Genomic DNA, 6,210 nt, shown 5'->3' on the forward strand with positions numbered 1-6,210 from the left:
CTGCGAATTTGTTCTGTTGATAAAACTGAACTTCCGGTTCGATTCATTTCACAGCCACGAATTGACGAAAGATTTCATTTTCTGTTAACTTGATAAGTAAAAAACAAAACAAAAAAACTTACTCATGCAGAGAGTGATCCGTGCTGAAATAATAATGTTATTATTTAAAAAGCCATTCTTAACATGAGGAAGGGAGGGTGTTTTGTACCTATTTTGTACTTTAACCTTACAATTGAATAAAAACATATCATAAAACTTTAAACGTGGAAAACGATTTTAAAAAAATAGCGCGGATCACTCTCTGCATTAGCACACACACACACACACACACACACACACACACACAAAAAAATAATAATAATCCCATATTTTAAAACTTTGGTACTCCTTGGGCGTTGAGTTCCATGGCGACCAGTAGAAAAAAATAATAGTCGCTCCCTTAGTCTCCCACCTCACCCCGCGCGTAACATATTTTATTTACTGACGTTGCCGTAACTAAACGATTATCTGTCACATTTACAAACATTTATTTATTTATTTTGAATATTAAAAGAAAAATGGGTACTCATGCAGAGAGTGATCCATGCTGAAATAATAACGTTATTATTTAAAAAGCCATTCTTAACATGGGGGAGGGTGTTTTGTACCTATTCTGTACTTTAACCTTGCAATTGATTAAAAAAAAAACACGATTTAAAAAATAGCGCAGCAGCACTCTCTGCATTAGCACCGAAAAATGTTACTAAACATTTATTAATAATTTCTCACTTTTTACAAACATTTGATTTTAAATTTCTTTTTAAATGACGACTTTTATCGACTTTTTTTTTAAATACCCCCCCTCCCCCCAATGGTTTTTATTCCGAAATCCGTTGTTAACATGGAGAGGTTGGGGGTGTTTATTCTGAAAGCCGTTCTTAACATTTGTGGAGGTGGATCTAATGTAAAAAAAAAAAAATAAATAAATAAATTAAAAAAAAAAACTAAATCATTTACTAATAACTTCTCACTTTTACAAATATTTTTTAATTTACATACGCAGATGAACAAATTGTTGAATAGTGCGAAAACAAAACATTTAGGTCCACCTCCACAATTTTCTTTTTTAAATGACGACTTTTATTGATAAATAAATTTACTTCTCCGCAACTTTTATTGATACATAAATCTACTTCTCTGCCACGGGCACTGAACCCCTCCTTTTTTTTTAATAGTATTTTCGGGTGGGTATGCTGACAACAAATATCAGTTAAATTTTGCAAATAGCCCCCCCCCTCCAAAAGTGGTGTTTATTCCGGAAGCTGTTCTTAATATGAGGAGGTTGGGGAGGGGGGTGATTATAAGGTGGACCTAATCTAAAAAAAAAAACAAGTTGTTTATGCGCACATAAGCAACTATTTTTTTATTAACTTTTTTTAATTTTTAATTTAAAAATTAGTAAATTTCAATGAATAGAATAATAAATCATTTATCATTAATATGTGTTTTTGGTTTTGTGTTGAATGAAACTTTTTTTTTTCATTACAACAATAATGAACCAATTTAAATCTTCCGGCATGCGTTTAAGGTTACGAAATTATCAATAAATCGTTTAGTTACTAAGCCAAGGTCAGTAAATAAAAAAAATGTTACATGCGCATGCATTAGCCTTGACTGGGAGGGGGGGGGGCTAAGGGAGCGACCATTAAATAATTATGCTGGTCGCCATGGAACTCAACGCCCAAGGAGTACCTAAAGTGGCACTTATGCACTTATGTTACCGTGCTATTTTTTAAAATAGTATTTTCCTGTTAAATTCAAATTTTACAATATGTTTTTCTTTTATTAATTTGTTAAGTGAATGTACAGATAACCCGGTCGGTTTCTAATGCAAGGAAAATCTAGCCCCCCCCCAAAAAAGGGGTACTCTGGATAATAACAAAACATTAGAATTGCCTCAGTCTCGATAGATTTCTTCTCTACTGAACGAGGAAAAAAACGGTGAAGTGTAGTTCACCTTCTGTTTCTCTCCCCCTCTCTCAATATCTCTCTCTATCCATCTCTCCCTTTCCCTCTCTCAATCTATCTTTCTCTCTATATCACCCTCTCCATCTCTCTTTGAGCCCCTTTCTCTTTCTAACTCCCTCTATCTCTCTCCTTTCCTCTGTTTCATCCCTCTCTGTTTCTAACACTCCACCTCTCTCTCTGTTTATCTATCAATCCCTTTATCTCTCTATCTCCTTCTCTTTCTCTATTTTCCTCTCACTGTCTCTTTTCTATCTATATATCTTCCTCTCTATCTGTCCATCTCTAATCCCTCATCCTATTTTAGTCTCCTAAATTAATTACAGTGAATAAGGCATTGTCAAAACATGGATAAATCCTATTTTAATCACCTAATTTACTGACTGTGAGAATAGAAGTTATTTGGAAATTACTGCTACCTTGAACAGCACCAGAAGTAACTGGTAAAACCTTTCTAATTAAATTGATTTTGGCAGCCATTTGGTAACAAAATGACATAGCCTTAGCCCTTGCTGCATGAGGAATACCTGCGACCTGCGAATTATTTATTCTACTTTAAAACATTCAACTTTTAAAAAATCTCATCTTCGACATCTCCAAAACATCCAATATGGGGAAAAATATTGCAGAAATGCAAACTTATTGTTTAGGATGAATGCACAATGGTACGCAAAAAATCACTTGAGGCTCTTGGTCGATCCTTGCAAGATTTGCGTGGCAATGTCAGACCATTTGGGAATGCAGTAATATTGCTTGCAGGAGATTTCAGACAAATGTTACCTGTTATTCTTCAATCAACACCAGCAGATGAAATAAATGCTTGCCTCAAATACTCTACTTTTTTGTTCCATGTGAAGACATTAAACTTAACTCAAAATATGCATCTACAGTTGCAGACTGTTCGATCCGCACAAAAACTTTTGCATCACTTGTGGAAAATTGGGTACGAAAAAGTGCCAGCTGATCAGAGTTAAGGGCAAAATTCTTTGACTTTTAACTTCTGTAATTTCTGTAATTTTATTTCATCAAAAGAATAGTTAGTTTAAAAGGTTTTTGCAGATATTCAAAATATAAGAATTCCATTTGACTGAGTGAATGAGCTATTCTTGCAGGTCAATACAAAGATGCCCATGAACTTAACGCTATAATTAAATGTAAAATTCCAAGTGAGGTAGTCAAATACAAATCCATCGACACTGTTGTGAAAGCAGATAAAGTGGTTAATTATCCAACAGCTATATTTGCCAGGGATGCCACCGCATGTATTGTAACTGAAATTTGGTGTACTAATTATCATGTTGTGAAATATAAACCAATCCAAGCTTTGCAATGGCACATAGCTTGCAGTAAAAAAAAAATAACAAACAATATCATAGAAACAGCAATCTTAACAGGACCTTTCACAGATGAATATATCTTCATTCCATGCATTCCTATGATTCCACCGGATACATCATTACACTTTAGCAAATTGCACTTTCCAATTTTATTGTCATTTGCAATAACCATCAACAAAGCACAGGGAACAATCTTTACAATTGTGGGCCTTACAGTTACACACTGACTGTTTTTTCACATGGACGATTTATGTTACATATTCAAGAGTCACCAAACCGGAAAATCTCTATATCAGCTAAGAAAATGGAACAACAAAAACTGTGTACCCATGCAAAATGGAAATTTAAACCTATAAGAAACATGCTTTTTCTCATGTTGGAACTTTTTCCATTGCGCCAATTTGAGCCACAGCAACGCGTGGCAGGGTACAGCTAGTATATATATATATATATATATATATATATATATATATATATATATATATATATATATATATATATATATATATATATATTACTACCTAATTTACTCACATAAATTTATAGACGAAAGTATAGATTTATGTGTAAACTTTAAGTATTTACTTCAAAAGTGCTCAATACGTAGGTAGAGCGCATAAGCCTGAAGAATCCTAGAGTGGATGAAACGTGGAATATCCAGTGTAGCTTAATCGCCATATACATTTTATAACTTACTATATATATATATATATATATATATATATATATATATATATATATATATATATATCAACTATTGTTCAACATCTGACATTATGGTCTTCGTTTTCAATATCCTTCTATATTTTGAAATCACGTTTTCGAAACTTCCAGTGTTCGACGTTTTCAATCTTTTGCAAATTCCAAGGTCTATAACCATTATATTTGATTTTTCTAGTCATTTTCCTGTGTAGGAACGTAGCCTAATCTTTGGAATTCAGAAGAATAGAGAAAGTCTTTCTATACGGTCTTTGATATTTACTTTTGACGAATTAATAAACGATTTGTTCAGAAAATAGATCAAAGAAAAACAAAAGAAAAAGAAAAGAAAATAAGTAGTTGATAACAGGAAGTATTAAAAGTAGGAAAAGCAGCCATAATAGAAATATAGAAAGTAAGGCACTTTAATGGATTATTAATTAAACATATTGAGAAAATAAACAAATGACTAGATATATTTTTCTCTCGCCCTCTCTCTTTCCATCTCTCTCTCATTCTCTCTCTTCTCTCTCTCTCTCTTTCTCTCTCTCTCTCTCTCTATATATATATATATGTAATAAGTCCACAGACTTTAAAATGTATAAATGTCGTTCTCCCTCTCTCTCCCTCCCTCTCACTGTATATATCTATATCTATATATCTATAAAAGTGAACGTGTCTGTCTGTCTGTCTGTGTGTCTGTGTGTCTGTGTGTCTATGTACATTTCCCTACGCAATAACTCTGTCAATTTTTAGTCTATAGACTCGAAATTTGAAATACCGGGTACTGAGATTTGGGAAAATCGATGTGACGGGTGTCAGCCAGAAATTTGGCTGTTAAGGGGTCAAATTTCAACGATTTGACCTTTAAGAACTCTACCAAACTCCTCCGACAATTTTGGGTCTAGGCACTTGAAATTTTACATATAGGTTCCTTGAACCTGGATCTAACTTAATAAAGTGATTTGAGCCCGAAACTATAAATTTTCAGGGGTCATAATAGGGTTCAAAGTTTTAAAAAATTAACCATTTTTTTTGTTTTTTTGCTTTTTTTGCACAGCATACACCTCCAAACACCCGAGCAACGCCGGGCACCCCTGCTAGTATATATATATATATATATATATATATATATATATATATATATATATATATATATATATATATATATGAACAAATGGTTAATAAAACAGGCTAAAAACATCTTGAAAAAGAGTTAAAAACATATTTAATTTTAAAAAAGGAAGCACAAGATAAGTGGATATTCCTTAATCCGCGGAGTTTCGAAGAAATACTCTCCTTCAAATCAGAGGGCAGGAATTAGCAAAATGCGGGATCGGATTTTGCATGTAAAAGTATTTAAGGAAACCACAAGTAAGTCACAGATCTTACTTGGTTAAAAAAAGGGTGAGGTAAGGGGAATAGGAGGTAAAAGAAAAAATGATAAAAAGATTTCACATGAATGGATAGTCCGGTGAAGGGTAAAAAAAAATCCAAGAATGGTAAGATCCAAACACGGTCGAATTAAAAACTTCCAATCCAACAGGTAAGTTCCAAAAGTTACGCGATTCCTTTGGAACTTACCTGTTGGATTGGACGTTTTTAATTCTATTTCCTTTTCGGTTTTATTGAGTTTTTACATCTGGCTGAGATTACTTTACTTGTAAATATTAACTCTTTAATATTTATAATATATTTTAAGTTTACCATTTTGATTACCTTGGTAAACTTATTGTAATTTATATATATATATATATATATATATATATAATTTGAGGTTGCTTTTTTTCAAAGGTAAGGTAACCAGTGAAATATAACGAGGTTAATACATGAGTGCTCAATACCGGGGTAGAGCAAGTTACACTTTCAATTTGTGTTTACTTAAGCAGTAATGTGTTTCTATACTATCTTGAGCATGTTTAGTTATTAGAGACCTCTTCAGGAAACAACGCTAGGTCTCTAGTAAATAAATACTAGAAGACCGAAACATGCTCATGACTGTGTAGCAACACATTACTGCTTATGTAAACACAAAATGGAAGTATATATATATATATATGTATATATATATATAGAGAGAGAGACGGAAGAGAGAGAAAGAGAGAGAGAGAGAAAGAGAAAGAGAGAAAGAGAGAGAAATAATAATAAGAAGAGAGTTGTAAAGGAGAAT

This window comes from Euprymna scolopes, chromosome 31, assembly GCF_053919585.1.
Source record: "Euprymna scolopes isolate OS-2025 chromosome 31, ASM5391958v1, whole genome shotgun sequence".
Taxonomy (NCBI): Eukaryota; Metazoa; Mollusca; class Cephalopoda; order Sepiida; family Sepiolidae; genus Euprymna; species Euprymna scolopes.